We start from the raw sequence: 19,956 nt of genomic DNA, 5'->3' as shown, positions 1-19,956 counted from the left end.
CTTGTTTTAGCCACCCCAGTTAGCTAGTTCCTCAATACATCCACGAACATTCTGAGCTCCCTGGAAACCCAGCTTTCAGAGACAGATTTATTCTTCACTGAAAAACCAAAGTCGGCTGTTGAATCTGGATCACATCTAAAGATCTCATCATTGTGAATTTTATGTTGTAACACTGCAATATGATTTTTATCTTCATTCATTCAGTAGGAAGGGAGAGCTTGGGCCACAAATTTTATATATTTTAGTTAAAAATAAACTGTTGCATAGATAACATAGAGCAATGATCTGGTTTTATTTTACATTTCATCCCGCTTGTTGTTAGGAATGATTTAACTAGATTATTGATTGCAGCTTATTAACTGTTTCTTCTGAATATAGCTTTGTACATCTTACAAACTTGGCAACACATCTGTTACACGATTTACAGTACCTTGATATGATAGCATCATACAAATTGACTTAATAATAGATCATACAATGCATTGACTACTTTAATGCATAAAGACAATCCCCAGAACTGGATTTTCAGTGAGAAAAGGCACAATCACAATTTTGAAATTTTTCTTGCCATTACCATTCCTTAATAGTGACTGAATGCTATAGATGCAAAAAAGTAATTTCTTAGAATAAACACAATATATATATAAAACTACTGTCTAGATGTTTACAAATTCTGAAGACAGCTGCAGAAGGTGTTTGCAATGTTTACAAAAGTTGCTGTAAATATGGAGAAGCAAGTGCAGCCAAACAATAATCCATAACTATACACACCCAGACCAAAATATATGAAACCTTTTTTCCATTAAGTCTTTGGAGTAAGTAGAACCTTCTCACTTAACCTCTGTACTTCTGGCCTCTAAGTTTTATTTCAATGAATAAATGCTTCCCTTCAGATTTAAGGGAATAGGAGTTTTCCCATTCCCTACTAATTTTTTACGACCTTACTAAATATCAACAGAGAAGTCATTTAGCAGGAAGGGCCATTTAACACTAAAAATAAATAATATAATAACGAAAACGGTTACTGTAAATAAAAAAATAGCATAAAATTGTAGATGATAGGTACTTTCCTGCTATCAAGAATGAAGAAAAAAATATTTCTTCTTTTTCTCACAGATCTGAGCATGTGCACTATACAGAAGTCACACAAATACATATTTATCAATAATTATATCCATAACATTAATTCATTGATACATTTAAGCCAAGTCATTAATTTAGAGTCACAGTCTTTTGTAATACACTTCTGTACAAAAGCTGTTTATGTGGAAATCATTCCAACCCATAAATAATGACTGAGGTATTTTTGTCATGAAAATGGAAAAAAGTATTCTTGAGCTGACTCAAGACAGTACTGTAGGTGGTCAGCAGATAGCTTTGCAGGCTGGAGTGGGTTGTCTGAAGAGATGTGGGTAGGATGCTGTAACCTAAATGATCTGTCTGTGCTACATGCTTCCTTGCTGTAAAGGTGGGGAAGATGAATCAGTTGGTCTGTGAAGGTCACTGGAGGACAGACAGAAAACAGTGAGTGGGTGTGTGGAGTGCTGGTGTGTGTGTGAATGCAAGGTGCTGGGAGGAGCGTGTTGAGGTCTCAGCTTCTGAATGATGGGATGTGAAAATTAAATTTGTGGAAATCCCTCTGAGGCTTTTCCCTACATCTTTCTCAAATTGATACTGATTATTTCACCCCTTTGTTGATGACTCCTGATGCCCCCCTCTCCTATCAACCAACTACACTGCAAAAAAATTACACTGCAGTTCTCTAGACTTCAGTGTTGGGAAACCTTTTACTGATGTATCTATCCTAGTGCAAAGCGGTATCACTCTGAAAGTGAAACCTTGGTTGTTCTGAAATCAGTCTCACATGAGCTTCAAAGAAGACTTCACCCTGCAGACTACACTGAACCCAGCTAGTCCTTTAGTCTGGGCCACATGAGCTGTAACTGTAGGAGAGTTAGAGAGTCTTTCTTGCTTATCAGACAAAGGCAGCATATGTTATAGGTGCATTATACATTTCCCTTTTTACTACCTGTTTACATGCATATTGAGAACATTGTCCTAAGTCATCTTAGTATTTTATGCACATGTTTAAACTTAAGCCAGAGTAAAGCCAATTGTCAAACACTTTGCTGAACTGAGACCAACATCTTTAAACACAGTATTGGGGTTATTTCTTCTTTTGGATCCAACTTGGCATGCACTGGGTTGAAGAGGGCCAAATTTCAACTGTACTATTACAATTCCCTCCTTTTAGAGCAAAATTATTTTCCTGAGGTCTTAATGCACAAATGAACTAAGACTGTATTTCCAGACAAAATTAATTCAAAATTGAAGGTAATCAGATTTGGCACAAGTTGGCTTGGTGTGAAAATCTGGACAGTTGGCTAGGAGAATGATATTTAGAGGAATTTGTAATCCAGTTTTGCTCCTGCCATTCATCTAAAACCAATAAAACACAGGGCTTGTCTGCAAGTGGAAGTATTTGGGAAAGAAGTAAGAATGTGAATATCACAACAGTGTGATTGTTATGTTTTATTTCTTGCATGGACACCCTTATTTATGTTCGTAGGTGTAGTTTAACTGAATCCATACCCAAAGGAAGAATAAGACAATCTATTTACAGACATCATCTGGTGTTGAACTGCTATTACAGAATCATTCTAGTCTATTTTGCTTTGCATAAAACAGTCTCAGTTTTTAGACATCGGAATAAAAATGGTTTTATTTCACATTTCTTTTGCTGATTGAGTTTCTGTGTGGCGTTGTGGGATGTTATCTATGCAAATCTACAACACTGAAATGTTCAAGACTTCAGAAAAGTTTGAGAATAGGAAATCTGTGTGTCTTTTATCCTCTGAATATGATTAATGATGCTTTGTGTTTTGCAAGACATTATTAAAAACAGAAGCCTATGACTTCATTGTCTTTGACAATGACTTTGAACATGGGGTCAGTTATTCCACTTTTACATTTCTTTGCAAGATTAAAAGAAAGTAAAAACAATTGCATTGGGAGGGGGGAAACTTTACACAGATGTAGCAAAGCAGGATACACACACGTTTTCAATATGCTTCTTCCAATGAAACTTCACCTCATTCATATGATACTGCTGGTAAGCAAACACTAGTGACAGGCAAATCTAGCCATCAGGAAAACATACCGGGTTCAGGATTATCTCAAGTACCACATGCTAGAATTGTTGAAAACGTTAAGGAAAGAGTTCAGAGTTTGATTGGGGAAATTACAAGTAACAGATGCAATTTCTTATTTGCATTCCTGGACATTCAGTGATTGACAAGAAAGTTATCATTATGCAGAACTGAAACAAAATGCATAACAGCGAGCAATGGTATGGATATATTAGCCAGCTATTAAATATCAGTACTTTTAAATTTTCACTTAAAATACACTACTTTTGCAAGTTGAATGTGCTACATATTTATACAGCTTATATACAGTATTGTTTAAAGTGCTGGAAATGCTAGATCTTCCTTTAATATCTAAACAGGAAATTATTTGCTCTTTTTGAGCTATTCTGTTCATCTGTGATGCATTATATTATTGAATTTCTACAGTGTAAGGGTTATTCTTTTTTGACCGATATCTTCACCTTTTGTGAATGTCAACAACATTTCCATTGTATTAAAAGCCCAAAGGGGGAGCTTAAAGCCTCACAGAAATTAATGGGAAAAATCAAAATTATTTCAGCAACGTTGAGGTTTTGTAAGTGAGGCTGGGAACATGTTTGCAATAAAATCACCATCACTTTGCCCATTGACAGAGGAATGAGTATTATCTTAACGCGGGCAGTTTTCTGCCTTCAGAACCCTCATTCAGAGAAGATGCTAGAAAATCATGGTATTTTGTTAGCCAGTTCTGTTTTTCACTGTCTTTAACTAACTCAGTTGTAAAAAATTGGTCTGTCTGATGAACCTTGTCTGTAACTGGCTAGAATAAATATGAGACTCTCTCACACAGTAACAGATTCATCTTATGCATTATCAAGGTCCCTTTTCCTAAGTTCTTCTCTGACCTTTTAGTGTATGATACTGTAAACAAGCAACACTGTAAAATAAACTTTATTCAGTACACAGTCAATGAAGGGGTGGAAGAGTCAATATTGCATTTGAAGCTCTTCTATTTGGATGTTCTCTGCCTTAACCAGAATATTTTCCTGAACTGTCTGATTTGACATAAATCTAAAATGTCTGCTGTAATCTGATCTACTTTTTCATTTTAGACCCATCTAATGATTGTAAAAAGGGATTAGTATTTCCCTCCACTGATGCTCAAGAATCAGATAGGAATTATTATTAAACAGCTCATATTAACACTGAAACTGTTCGTACTAACACTGAAGTTTAAATGAGATGATCTTCACGCTTAGGTCTTAAAAATCAATCAAAGCAATGCAGAGGAACAGGACCTTTTTTGTTTCTCTGCAGTCAAATAAAGAAATGACTACTATTTGCAAGGGTGGATTTGCCAGCCGTACTTTTGGAAAAGGCATTATGGTTCAGTGAAGATGCTCACATTTGCAGAATTTTTGGCCTGTGTGATACAAGGATAAAATCAAAACATTAAAAAAAAAAAAAAGAGAGAAAGTAATTTTCACTGTTTCACTTCACACTGTAATGTGTTATTTTCACTGTGAGCCTTTATGTGACATTCTGCCTGTATGTCCTTTGCATCCTCTGCTGGCACCTGGTGGCCTGTCGGTTCTTGTTAGAATGGCACTGGCTCCCTGGCGCTGGCAGAATACCTCAGGCTCCCAGTTACTCACCACTAGCTAACAGCCAGATATTTTTGTCAGGCTTTTGTTGTTAATAGTATGCTTAGGCTTAGTATGAGTTTTCATACATGGCAATATCTGACAAGAATTACATAAATGTGTTTGCAAGTTCTTTGTTGCAGCCTTCAGTTGCAGGATTCCAGAGTCAGGGTACATGGAGATAGCTCAGGCCAGAGACTAGAGGGTAGCTGGGGTCCCTGTTTTTCCTGGATTCCCAAGTTAGCTATATTTTCAGGCCTTGAGAGTTAGGGAGTCTAAGAAGCTACTATATATAGCTGTACATACAGTTACTATATAAATCTCTGAGGAAGCCTGCACAGCTGGAAGCTCAGGAGATAAGCTTCAGAGAAGGCAAGTAAGAAAACAGAGAATCAGGACAGTTTTGAGGTTTCCTTGGGTTCCCTCATGAATTTATCAAAGAAGAAATATTTTACATTCCATCATAGATAGCCTTTGTAATTTTTTTCACAGACTTCAAAAGAAAATTCAGTGCATTGAAAATTTAGGATTAGTTTCTGCAACATGAACCTTTATAGTTCTGCTGAGGGGTCCCCAACAGCCTCTGCACATCCCCACAACTTAGGCTCAGCATTGCTTTATTGCACTGTTGCAATAAAGCTAGACAGAAAGTACATTTCGATAGATCCTGTCACATTTTCAAATAACCTTTCTGTCAATACAGAAATGTCTGAAAAAAACCACAAGAATATTTATCCCTGACATATATATATTTTCTTAAATAAGAGAGACGTGTTTGCATAAAGCACAAGCACGGGGAGATCTTTTATTTAACAAATAAATGTAAAAAACAATGGAAGCTCTTTAAGTGTTGCTGTACTGATAGTTGTCCTTTTGCTTGTGTAAATAATGAGTTTTCTATTATAAACAATGATTTTACTATCTAGTCAGAAATATGTGGCAGCATATAGCATATTGGCATGCTTTGATACATGTATATATGTCTTTTATACACCCAAACATATATATATAAGTATGCAAAGTATATAAAATGCATGTACATGCACATAAAAGATAATTTTCTTGAAAGTCTAAGAGAATTGTGTCATTGTTATCCACTGACAGATTCTGCGCTTACTTAACAGCAGCATAAATCTGAAGAAGTCCATTACTCCGTACAGTAATGGAGCTGATCTAGTTTTAGTTTAACCAAGAGCAGGCTCCTGTCCATTCTCCCTGGTTTCTCCTCATAATCAGTTTCAGAGAATTACTGTTCTAATGTTACATACACCTCACTGGTTACCAGGCCATAACCTGACCTTAAATTTGTATGAAAAATTAAGTGGAAGGCAGACGATTGAGCTGTGGTTTCTTTCAGTTTCATATCATTGCCCTTGCATCTGGCTGGGGGGAAAAAAAAGCAAAAAAAAAAGCAGCTGCCTGATACCATAATGTCACTTTTAAGTTTTACACTGAAAAAGCACTAAGCAGGGCTTACTCAGAGTCATTTTTCAGCCAATTCTTCTTCCTGGAAATGTGATGATGTGAAGACAGACAGAACTGAGGGAAGAAACAGTCCAAAAACCATCTCCCTCACTCTATTATTACGAATCACCCCTGTTATAGAAAGAAAACTACACATACCCAGCATGCTTCAAAGAAGGAAAATGATGTGACAAAGCCATGAAGTTAAATTAAACAGATCTGATCTACACAACCAATTTTATGTCTGCATATTTTTTCTTTTAATTAAAAATTAGCTTGAGACTGCTCTTGCAGTAAGTGATATCAAGTTAATATAGTAAATCAGAATGTAGTTAAGTAGAACATCTGTCCAAAAGAACTTCATGGCTTGAGTTTGGTTGATCAAGTTAATTGAATTAGGGATTTTATTTTGTAGGGCTAATGTAAAGCTAGCTTATAACTAACATGCACTTTGAATTAGTTTCTACAGTGTTTCAAATATGTGTCTTAACAACCATTACTTTAGGATTTTAAAACATTTACATTTCAGCAAGTACATTTTAAGGTAGCTAGTTACTCATACTAGCATGTGTAGGTTCCAGAATTAGACAACATGTGACTCTTAGAACGAGACTTCTTGATTCTTAGTTCACATTTTTCTTTATTTTGTAACAAACTTTACACATCACAAATAAGTACAGCAAAGTTATTAAGTAACACATTTAATCTATGCCCTCAGTGAGGAAGGTGATCTGTCAAATAAGTCATGTGGTAGTTATAAAAATGTGGGCAATTAACAGGGGACAAAATATTCACCGCTGCATTACTGATGAATTAAAAATCTTCTGCTATTCATGGAAGAGCCCAAAGTCAGCTTTCAAGAATGATGGAAATGTTCTGCTGTGAGCATTTCAACAGAATTGCCAGTAGAGCAAAACTGCAGAGAAGTGATAGGGATTTTAGGATGTCAAATGATTTGCCAACATGTTTTACTCAGAAACTGTGTTCAGAAAAAAAGAATAGCTTTTCCATTCCATTATCAGCCTTGAAGAAAGGTGTTATCCTTGGTGTCTCTGTTACTCCTTCCTTGGGCACAGGCTGCAGACTAAAGAGGAAAAGGAAGGCAGGATTATTTCCTTCATATACACAAAAATTGCCAAAAAGTATTGTAGCCTCCTAAAAAAGGGTATTGTAGGTGGCTGTGGACACTTAGTTGATAGTGAAGGTAAGTTTTGCCAACCTTTAGGCATCTCTATACCTGAGTTAGTAATACTAAACTCCCCACTAATTAACAGATTCAAGCCAGAACTTCTAAGACAGGGTTTGCCTGACCTATTTTAGCCTTTGTCCCTACTTTATGATGGAATGAATCTGGCCTAGGTGTTCCTGTCTGTCTCCAGTGATTCGTATGATTAAAATATATCTAGATGAGATGACTCAAGCTCCTAGACATATGGCTTAACATAGGCTTTGAGGAGACAGCAGATAATATGTCAGCAGTTCTTTTCATGTTGTAATTGACATCTCCATCCAAATTGTAGTGCAACACTGGAAAATTTGAAGAAAAATGCTTTTGCAAGCCTTATAAACATCGTTTTCTACCACCCAAATGAATTAACTTCTGTAGGGTCATCTTGATCTTCAGTGGGTGAAAAAGCAATTAGGTCTATTGTTTCTGCTGACTGCTATCCAACATCTAATGACTCTCCGGACAAAAGATATCTTTGTTAAAATGTCAACACTCTTTCCCTTCAACCATGATGCAAGAGTTCACAATAGACCTTTCTGATCTTTCCTTCCTCATCCCCTCAAGCAAAATTAACATACATGTACTCAACAGGTGACAAGTTAGCTTTAAAAGAACTGGGTTAATATAAGTGGTGGTGTAACAGACCTGTAAAGACACAGAACTGTGTGTATGTCTTTAATACATTATATAGAACAGGGAAATGTTATATTCCAACTCTTTTAAATTACTAAGGACAAGCCAACATTAATATGATGCCACAGTCAAACTCAGATCGCTGGCTAGGTCAAGTGTAGTTATTACTGTAGCTACAACTTGACCCAAATCAATTGAAGGATTTACTATCTCTGGTTGTGCTATAGCTCTCCAGGCCTTTCCTAGTAAAATTTTAACTTCTTTTTTTTTCATAGCTCTTATCTAGTTCGTTGACTTCCAAAATACTGCTGACCTTCAGTCTTTCTCACATACCAGCTTGTATAACATTTAACTGCTCTGATTGAAAACAATGTAAATGCTCTACGGATTCATGGGCTCGCACCAGGCCACTGACAGTGACCTCAGAGATTACCCACAGTCCATGGATCTCGGTGCTGAACAAGTGGTTTATGTCTTTTTGTTCCCTTGTTCACTCAGGGTAACCAAACATTGTCATATGACCTACTGCAACTGGTAATACACAAATAATTAAGATGACTCAAAGTGAAAACACTAAAGCAACAAAACTTCTTGTTTCAATAAACTTCCACATTCCTTTTCAATGTATGTGTTACTAAAATTTGAAGAATAGAGAAGTAGATAAAATGTGGCTTTGATTAAAAACAGTATTTGTTGTTTTTTATAGCTTGGGTGTGAAAAGGCCTACATAATCAATAAGTTCCAGAGCAGTGGTAAGTTATTGAAGTCAGTCAGATGCAGAAAAAAAACCTGGGAACACTAATCACCACTGGGCAAGAGATCCTATTTATTTGCTGGAAAACCAATTTTTAACATTATGTTTTTGGTTTATGTTAGTGTGCTTGTTAATGAGAGATTCAAATTAATTTCAGCTGATGCCAGGAAAAGAAAATGATCAACATTATTGGGTAGTACATATGTGTGGAATACCATTGCTGTTTTATTAGACTGTGAAATTACTAGTCAATCTTATGGAATAATAAAAAATGTATTTTGGAAAGTGTCTTTATGCAATTTCTAGCTATAAATGATAGATATGTTTTATACTATAGGCAATAATATTCTTTCTAAATGTATACCATACAGCACTTTAGTTTGAAATGAGGGAATAGTCTACCCAGACTCAAAACCATATGCTATGGCTAATGCCCTATGGAATTTGCAAGCAAACTTTTAGTATAATTATTCCTACTTAACAGCATTATGGAAGAGAATGCAGCAGTGGTTGACAGGACTTACAGTATTATAATCTAATTAAATCCCTCTGGAAGTTTTCTCAAGCTTTATTTTAGATATTAAATTCTAATTTTTTATTATTGTTTGGTCTAAAGAGAAAATAAAAACCATTCAGAGGAGAGATAGAGAGTTTAATTACTTCTAGTTATCTATTTCTCCAGAAAGAGTCACAGTATTGGTTCATTTAAAAAGAAAAGAAAAATAATTTAGCTTTACCTGGGGAAAGAAACCTGTGGAAACACAATTGAAGGAAGGTTTCATTATGCTTAGTGAAGTCAATATATTATAAAGAAATCTGAGAAAGGTTTTGGTAGTTACAGAGTGGCAAAACTTCTATTTCCCTTAGTGTAAAGGAATAAATTAAATATTGCATAAATTTATTTTAACATTCAGAACATTGAAGTCACTAAAATTACAATATTATTTGTTCAGTTTTACTGAAAAGATATGGAAAACCAAAACAAATTCTTTATCATTTTTTGTGTTTCAATGAAAATAAAATTTAAACAAATACACATACTTCAGGAATTATCATTTATTTATGTTCCAACTCCACTCATATAAATTTATTTAATGAATTGCATTAGCATTTTATTATTTTAGATTATTTTGTATTTTTTCCTGTCTAGTAAAATTAACAAATAATGTCACTTTTTGAAACACAGTAATCTTTTCATTACTTAGTGAATCCTGAAGCCCAAAAGGGAGCAGTCACTCAGCTTCAAATACAGCCTAACAGCTCTGAATAAGTGGAAGCTGCTCTTGATAGACATAATTTTCTCTATACTGTGGTAAAAAACCCCACCAGATCTTTCTATGGAATTAAAAATTTTATCCAATGGGCCTTTTCCAGAAGCCAGAAGAATGTGGTCTATAGAACATACTTATCAGTTGTGGAAGTATTTTAAAACTCTCCTTTCTTAAAGGTTTGCAGTTGGTTGGTTGGTTTTTTTTTTTTTTGTTTTTCTTCTTTTTTTAAATCCTGTATCTATTTATAAATTATATACTTTTTTATATAAGGAGTGTAATTTATTGGTACTTAAAAGATAGAACAAAATTCACAGAAATGTTCATCTCTTTCTGCTGTATTTCATAAGATTTTTACACCAGATTGTTACTTTATTTTGCTAGTCATAGAATCCCCCCACTGTAGAAGTACAAAGGCACAGACACTAGAAGCGGTAAATGTGATAACGTCAAGCCTCTACTGGTGCTTTGCATCATGTAGACCTGCTCTGTGAAAGGTTAGATGACAACATATATATATATATCTGTCTTAAAAAATCCATCATAAGCCAGTCTGTGTTTGTTTTTCTATGAATTGAATTATATCACTAGTCACTCCTCAATGGAAAATTTTAGTGAACAGAAGGTTGTGTCAAGATATGTTAATAATAATAATAATAATAATAATAATAATAATAATAATAACAATAATAATAATAATAATAAAAACAATGCATGTTAATCTCAATTGAAAATGTCTTATTTTTAATTTGGTGGCTAAATATGACAAATCAAGTATGCAGTTTTCAAGTTAGTCTAGACATCTTCTTTAGCAATAGTGTCTTAAAGATTTTGATTTCTGAATACCATTCAGTTAGTATTAGGTTTTATTTTGGTTTTGAATTTAAAGTATGCAATAATCCTTATTAATACTTCCAAGCTTTCCTTGAAAAAATACAGTCCCCATCTAGCAACCCCTTTAAAAGGTCTTTGTTAATATCCAGAAGCATTGAGGGGTAGGACCCCAAATAATTCATAAAATTCTTAGGATTAATCAGCAAAAAAACTGTTTTAGGGCATGAAGGAAAATAGATGTAAGATGCCCAATAAACCAAGGCAGCTTACAACACAGAGCAAAAGGGGAACCATGAAGGTTCAGAGTTCATTTTGAAAAGCATTTTACAATCTGAATTTTTTTCCTGACCCTATGGACATGTTGTCATCTTACATGTAGCAACTTTTCCTTATACATCCATTCAGTAACAGGATTTGAAATCCACTCAGGTCACTAAGTAGTACGCTTTTTTTTGTGTGTTACTTTTTTCTCCCTTCCACCCCAGGAAGCATAGGTAAAAGGGTTTCTCTCTCCAGGATTTTTTCTGCAGATGTCTTTTTCCTGGAAACCCGCTTATATAAGTTAAACCAAACCAAAAGTTGTGTGCATGTCTGTGTATTATTAACATTTGGTTAGATAAAAATTCAGTGATCTATTCAGATTTAAATTTGAGGCCCAGCTTAATGGGCTAAAATGTTTCTTTAAAGACACTTACTTAAAAGATTAATTAAAAAAATGTTTCTTGCCCACAATAGAGATTAAACTATATATCTGAATAGTCTGGGTGTCCTGTGGAGCCATTTGTGTACTAGTTAGGGTGACTGACAGGACTACCCAGTGTGCCAATGTGTCTCTTGTTTTGGTTTATCAGATAGCTGGTGAAATGTAACACTGGGGGTGTCAGCTTGCTATTTACAGTATTGTTGGATAAACAAAAACTGCATAAGATTGTTTGGGATTTTTCACTCATTTGAATTCTTACTTTGTCCTTTCTTGTAATGTCCCTGTTTCTAATTAACAGCATTTAAGAGGGTATTAACTCTCTTTGTTTTTTACCAAATAGACCATGGCCAGTTCTACATGCAGAGAGGAGCTTCCTACTGTACTGTCACAGAAACATAAAAATAAAAACATAAAATTATATCTTTACCTTTTATTCAAGCTTATGTTGGCCACCTCAATTGATACATGTATCTGTATCTGTATCTGTGTATGAAATTGTATATGTATATATGTATATGAAAATGATTTTTTACTGTGTGGAATGAAGTTTATACTATGTGGAATGAAGTTCTTGCTGGCATAGAAAAATTCAAAAGCCTCATCTCAATAACTCAAATAGCTATACTGACAGAAAATCTCAGCATGCGTCAAGAATTCTCAATTTTTACTCTCCAAAATTAGGAGGTTTTCTAAATTAGTTCATTTGACTAATGAAATTAGCTCACCCTACTTTAGATGAAAGCAAGGCAAGTAACACAATGTAACCCAAACTTAATTACCCTGTATTTCCAACCTTAGCAGATAGTAAGAAATTTGGACCCTCAGTGAACTTCCATCTCATCCTTAAACTGTCCGTCAACATAGATAAGATGAATGAAATGTCACAGCTTGTGACATTTCCTTCATTATTTCCCATTTATGATGTCATTATTACAATATATTTGCTATTGTGTAGGTACAAGATACAACTAAACTTTTACTTCTGTCAGAAAAAGCTCTTATCCTCCAAATTGCTCATGCATGGAATTCTTATCCAACAAAATCTTTATATGACTAAAGTTTACAAAGGGATGAGGTTCAAGACTACCAAAATTTACTGATATTTATCATCAGGCTTCTTTGTTGTTTTGTCAGTTTTTAAATTTCTATCAGTTACTCTGCAATAAAAATACTAAGAAAAGCCTTAATTGTTACAGCAATGGAATCTGACAAATGTCATCTACTATGAATTATTGAAAATTTCCTTTCATGCATTCTAAGTAGGATCAATAAATTATAAACAATCTGATATTTCAAATTGTATTTACCCAGTAATTATGAAATATCTAGAAGTTATAAAAAAGTTAAGTCCATCCTTCTCAAATCAACAACCTGATGAGTTTAAAACAAAATTCCACAATTTCCCTGAAATCGCATGAATATGAATATAATTAAAGTATGAATCTAGCATGTAACGCAGAGTGACAGGATTTGAAAAGCAATCCCCTTGTATTGTAAATACTGCAGTGGGTAACATGGTGATGGAACAAAATAGAGTACTACTGCAAGCCTATTGCAGGCAGACAGGGTGGGGCTGGGGTTAGTTTTCCAACAAATTTTTCTGTATTTACAGTTAGATTTTTCTTATAAGTTAGACCATCGACTGATGTTTATCTGGAGCTTCTGTCCCAAAGCTGTGGTTGAGATGTTCCCTCTCTTTTTGTAGTATAGGATCAACAGCAATAGGATGACTTTATTACAGCATGTAGAAGCCTCACAATGAACATCTTAGAGGACTCAGTTCAAAGTACTTGAATAATAGCTGGTACGTGAACTACTTGAACCTTTCCTTTACCCACAGACTGAGCCCTCACAAACTGATTGCGTCTCTTTACCTCACAAGTTTACTAATTTTTGAAAAATGGTATTAACAATAAAGCAATAAATGATAAGACAATCTTGTAATATCCTCAGGAGAAGTTTCAGCTTAAGTTAGATTCATTTATGCAATACATAATCTATTTTATTTTTATCTAATTTGCTTGACCATCTAATGTGATTAACTGTTGTGGGTTAGCACTGGTAGACAGCCAAGCCTCATACAGCCAATTGCTCACTCACCCTGCAAAGGAATGGAGGAGAGAATTGGAATGGCAGAAGGAAGAAAAGCCGTGGGTTGAGGTAAAGACAGTTCAGTAGGTAAAGAAAAACTATGTGCACAAGCAAAGCAAAAAGAAGGAATTTTTCACTGCTTCCCATCATCAAGCAGGTGTGCAGCCATCTCCAGGAAACCAGGTCTCCATCATGCGTGATGGTAACTTGGGAAAACAAATACCACAACACTTCCACTCCCTTCATCTTCCCCCAGTTTTTTGCTGAGCACAACATCACATGATGTGGCATAGCCCTTTGGACAGCTGGGATCAGCTGTCCCAGCTGTGTTCCCTTCCAACTTCTTGCCCATCCCCAGCCTACTCACCGAAGGGGTGGTATGAGAAACAGAAAAGGCCTTAACTCTGTGTGAGCACTGCTCAGTAATAGCTAAAACAGTGGTGTGTTATCAGTGGTGTTGGTCACAAATCCAAAACATAGCACTATACAAGCTGGTGTGAGGAAAGCTAAACCTACTTCAGGGGAAATCAGTACAGTAACAAAATAGCATCTCGGGAGATACTCCTCTGGGCAAGAAAACTTAGAACTCTTACAAAGTTAGGAAAAAAAAACAGAAAAACATCCAAAGATCCGTAAACAGTTCTCCAAAATAGTTTAAATTAAACTTTATCCGCACCAGGCAGAACCAGACACAGGGTAACAAATAGTGGTGACAACATAAATTAATATGCTCCTCATGAACACAAAATAAGGAGCATAATCTAAAGATTAAAGTATTCTCTGCTGTCCTCTATTAAATTATAGGAGCTTGGAAAAAAAAAGCTAATAAAGCATGACTTCAAAAGAGAAGTTGATATACAAAAAGAGGAAGAAGCAACTTTCTAAGTATGTAGGAAGGAAATTTTGGGCACATTAAGTCAGTCACACCATTTACTGACCTGCCAACCTACCCCTTCACATAGTGGCGCTTTAATCTATTTTAATTTTTCTTTCTTTATATGAGTTATCCAAATAAAATTCAAACTGATTAGCTGAGGGATAAGAGGTACTAAAAAGTTTTGATACCTTTCTGAACTGCTTGACTATGGGAGTCAGTTTTTCAAAAATGAGAATTATGGCCACACTGTTAATATTGTCAGTGTTTATGTAGATTAATTAAACAGGAAGAAAGAAGAAGCATAAAATATTCCCTTACAAATCAGAAAACACTGTAAAACTTCCATGACAGAATATGAGTTGAGTGACTTTTCTTCTGGAAATGCTGGAATGAGCAATGGTGGTGACATAAGAACGTGGTGAATGATTTTTTATTTTTTTTTTCTGAAAACTCAAAACACTTTTCCCTGATTTGGGGATTTAGTTTCAAAATTTAGTTTTACTTTTCTAAGCTCTAACTCCTGGAGATTCTCTGTAATCACTAAATTAATATTATAAAAAGAACAGCATAGAAGTCTGTAAGAACTGTACTAAATAGAAGTATTTCTATGTAAAGGTTGAAATCACATCTGCAGTATTGTTGTTTTCCATGTGATCCTTTTGGTGACACAAGTATTACACAAGTCTAGGAATCTGAACAATTATAAAGGCTGAAAACAGGACCAGTTACTGTTGAGAGACTCTCCATTGTACATATGTGTACAACTAAACTGGTTTGCAGTGAAAGTCATTACTTCATGCTTTGTATAAAACAAAAGGTTATAACAAAATTATTCTGTTTTTATATTCGAGGAAGGTTATACATACAATGGGAAACTGTGCTCAGGGGAAAAATACTGTACCCTGTGAAAGCAGCAGTTAGTAGTAACACTTTTCAGCCCATTCTTCTCAAGCTGCCAATCATCTTCAGTGTATGTCTTGCCATGCTGCAGGAGCCGTCTTAAATCCTGTCTGTGTACCAAATAACAATAGTTTAACTGACAGAAAGCAAGGCAAATTTTACGATACTTTAAAAAATATGTTTAATCCTCTTGATTTTATTTAACTTCTGACAAGCAACCACTTTTCATACTACATAGCAAGCTTAGAAAACACAGGTTAGGAGTACCTTAGACATTTAGGAATCAGAATATGCTTAATATTGCATCATTTTGCTTTGCACACACCGATGGAACAAAATCTAATTTAAGGACCAGATGGTCCTTAATGCAAATGTAAATTTTAATTAACCTGAGGATCTGGGCCTTCTCACTTTGGAATTAGATACTGTCTATAGTGGGTTCATATCCTATTGACTCCAGGAGTTCAAGACCTGAAGCAGCAACAGTTCCTTCAGGTTTACAGAGCTGTTGGATTTAAGACTAATGAGATCCCATTCTTCAGGTGAACTTGCACAGGTTTGCCCATTGACTTCAGTGAGAATAAGAGCAAGATCAGCCTCCAGATTTCCTTCCACTTTTAACTTTTAATTTGCCGTATTGAACAAACAGATTGTATATATGGACATGAGGCTTAATAGCACTGAACCCTTTGAAGCACACAAGATGATTGTTAATGGGTTAAAGGCTCCCCACTTCTGTCATCTAGCTACTAAAATCTGCAATTACAAAAAAGGTCTTGATCTCTGAAACCATACCTTGTTAAATTTCCTTAGAAGACAAGATGGTACTACATAGCATTACATGTGGTTATTGTTAGTCACATCCTTGCTGTAAGTTACCATAGTGTAGCCAAGGTAATACGATGTGACAAATGGCAACATGGCAAGTCATTCTGGGTAGCTTCTTCTGGAATATAAAAAATGTATAAGAAGAGGCTTACGCTGCTTTTCACGCATTATGTTAGCTTTGAGCCACACTTACCTACAAAGAGAAAAGGGAACTGCAAGAAATCTGCGAGAGAAATGGTGAATCAAGACAGAGTGAGACACTACAGAATGGATATACATCTTGGGTCATTTATTTGTCCCCAATTACTTCACAAATACGTTCAAAACAGTATATTTAAAAACAAAATTCAAACCCCGATTTTGCCATTTAGGCCCATGAAACTCTAAGATTCTGTGACAATTGCCCGTGAGGTGAGGTTTTGCTGTGCAAAGCCAAGAGCAATGAAATGATTCTATTGCTCTGCAGTCTTGATCTCCAAAAGTAAGATTGTCAAAGTAGGAAATGACCTCCTCCATTTTTTCCAGCACAGACACAGCTTCTTCATTTTGATTTACTGATGCTGGTACATTTTATTAATTGCCTTATAAATTACTCTTTACTCCTAAGGGCTTTTGATTAAAAGGAGGAGGCTAGAGGGAATAATAATTTCCTTCATAAGAAAGAGGCAAATGCACAGCATTTCTTAATGATAGAAAGTTAAAAACTTTTTAAAGGGGTTTTCACAGCTTTTGGCTTCCCATAGATGATAGAACTACCAGAAATAACTGCAGGCAACAAATTATTTCAGTGTTTATTGGGAGTGTGGACAAAATGTTAAGAAACCCCCACAATTCATTTATATTCTGGTGTTTACATACAGCACAACAGTAACCACGTAAAAGACGCTACAGGGAAAAATCAATTATTTTGGGAAAGTTTTTTTTTAACCTTGTTTTTAAAATAAAAATTGAAAACATTTTGTTAAATTTATTTTCTGACTTTTGTTATAAGACAAAGTAGGCTTGAGTTTTACAAAACCATATGATGGCAGAGATAAAGTTTCATAGAAAGACATAAATTTTCATTGGTGGCCATACTAATGAAACAGAAATTTTTAACAAAAAAAAAATTCCATTCCAATGTAATAAATACTTTAGTAGACATATATAGATATGCAAGATAACAAGAGGGCAACACAGATCTCCTATATGCTTCAGTTTATTTTTTGGGAAGACAAATGGTGACAATTCAAATTTAAGTAGTACAGAATGGTTCCTGTCACTGCTGTTGAAACCACAAAGAATTAAAAATTTGTTACTGGAAACTTTATTTTGTGATTTTGAAAAAACAACAACAACTTTGAAAAATGAAACAGAAGGTTACAAATGGACCTTGAAGAGGCACAATATATTGTAGAACTGTGCTTTAAGTGCTTTCTCAAACATTCTCTTCATTAATTTTGAATTTGTTCTCTGTTAAAGTTATTGCTCTGTAACACCATTTGTTTAATGTTTGCCTATGTAAAACACAAAACACCCTTATGAAGGGATGATATTTTGGCTCTTTTCTCCACAGAATTCAATTACAGTGCTCCTTTTATTTTGGATATGAGGTTTCACTGTAGATGTATTATGAAAAACAGGCATCATCACTATTAAGATACATAACAAGACCACTGTAGTCATGTAACATGTATAGAACATGGATAACACTATTTTGAAAACATGAGTTGCTTTTAAATGGTTGTATTATTGTGAAATTCAAATATGTTAAAAATATTTAAGGAACGTGAATTTTGCAATTCTGTTTCCTTTTCCCATTTTTAACTAAAGGTAAAATCAGTTCCAGTCTCTACATGCCATTTTTCTTCTGTTTGTTTTTTACCCTCATCTAGCCATTTTTGAAAAGAAAAAAAGTTCCTCGTAACTTCTACTGAAAGAAGTTGGAAAAGTTTTAGTGACAAATTTACACTTTCCATTTGGCACTCTGAGTACTTCTTAAAGCTGGAAAAGACTTTAAAAGTTAGCAGCTAGGGAAAACAAAATAGAAAACCCAAACTGAGGCATTTCAAACAAATCTAAAATATGGCATTTTAGTGATGAACCAGTTATAAGATATCCCTCTGACCATAAATTAACTCAGATGGTGGGTCTTTGTTATTCAATTTTTCACAAATTTTGCTGTATTCAGGAATGACTTGTCCTTTCCAGGACAAGTATCTGTACTTCCAATGATGTATGCCCCACGGTGTAATCTAGACCATGCACTGAGTCTGAGGTCAGAGCAACAGCTCCAGCCAGGGGATGCGACTGTCCCACCTTGCCTGACCATCTGCATTAAGAGGTTACTGTCCCTGGCCGTTTACTCCTTGTCCTTTCCCTCCTCTCACTTCCTACCAAGGTCGTCCCATCCTATCCAGTTCTGTTAGGTCCTGGGCAGAAGAATGCAGCCTCTAAAAATATTAACCATGTTGACTACGGAATTGGGACCAGACTAGGGATACAAACCATTTTACATGGATCAGTGAGAACCAGAACAGCATGTCTGACTCTCTATCCTTATTGCACAGAATTGGCGCATTATGTTCCCCTTCACAAGCCTCAGACATTTGCCTTCTGAATACTCAAATATTATATTAATTCTCCTATGGAGTTAGAAAGATTTCCAGCCTATGGCTACACTTACATCTCTTTCCTATGGATATTTTGGCCTTTTCAGATATCTAAAAGCTATTGATTTTCTCAGTTGCTAACATAGTTCTGAACAGCAACAGCATCATGGATTGTTTTATTTCTTGCTCTGTTCAAGACTTGCTCTGTGATTATGAGCAAGTTCCATTGTCTGGAGCATGTGTGAGTCTTGAAACTGGGAACAAAATGTTACTGCAATGAGATGATAGAAAGGTTGAGATGTGCATCCTCTGCACTCTTGGATTCCATTTGCTATAGTTAGTGCATGATGCACATGAAAGGGGTTTGGAACTGCATTACTGGGGACAACAGAAATATTAAGCCATTCAGAGCTGCAGGAGGATCTAGGTGGAGGAACATGCTCCTGTGCAGGCCTTTTGCAAGGCAACAGATGGGAATTCAACCAATCTATTTTTCTCTTTCCTGATCTAAGAAGGAAGAATAGCATTCCTGTGGTGATGCTGAATTCATTAAATATTCTACAGTCATCCTGAATATCTGAGTATAATTTGTGAAGAAAGTATTTTTTCTGTGTTGAATTAAGTTAATTTTAAGGAATAGATAGTTAATTTGGAATAGTGCATGAAGACTCTCAGGTATCCTGGTTCTCCCTTACTCTCCACTGATTTGATTCTGATATTCTGAATATTCTTTTCTAATAATAATTTAATAAATATTTTATTACAGAGCCAGTTGCTAATAATCAAAAATTTACTGTCAAACATTTCACCCAGAAGTTCATCACAGCTAGTGCCAGATGGTATTTTGTTTTATATTTCTAAATTTTGGATTAAAATCACAGCTAATTTCATCCTATGTTTAATTTAGTTTCATGAGAAATAGTTTAAAATATCTCACCTAATGCTGTTTACCAATCTGCATTTGCACCTGATCAATCTCTGTAAGGTATGCATATATTAAAAGTCACTATGTGC

Source organism: Falco biarmicus, chromosome 5 (assembly GCF_023638135.1).
Source record: "Falco biarmicus isolate bFalBia1 chromosome 5, bFalBia1.pri, whole genome shotgun sequence".
Lineage (NCBI taxonomy): Eukaryota > Metazoa > Chordata > Aves > Falconiformes > Falconidae > Falco > Falco biarmicus.
The sequence above is the reverse complement of the archived record's forward strand: the minus strand, read 5'-3'. Positions refer to the sequence as shown.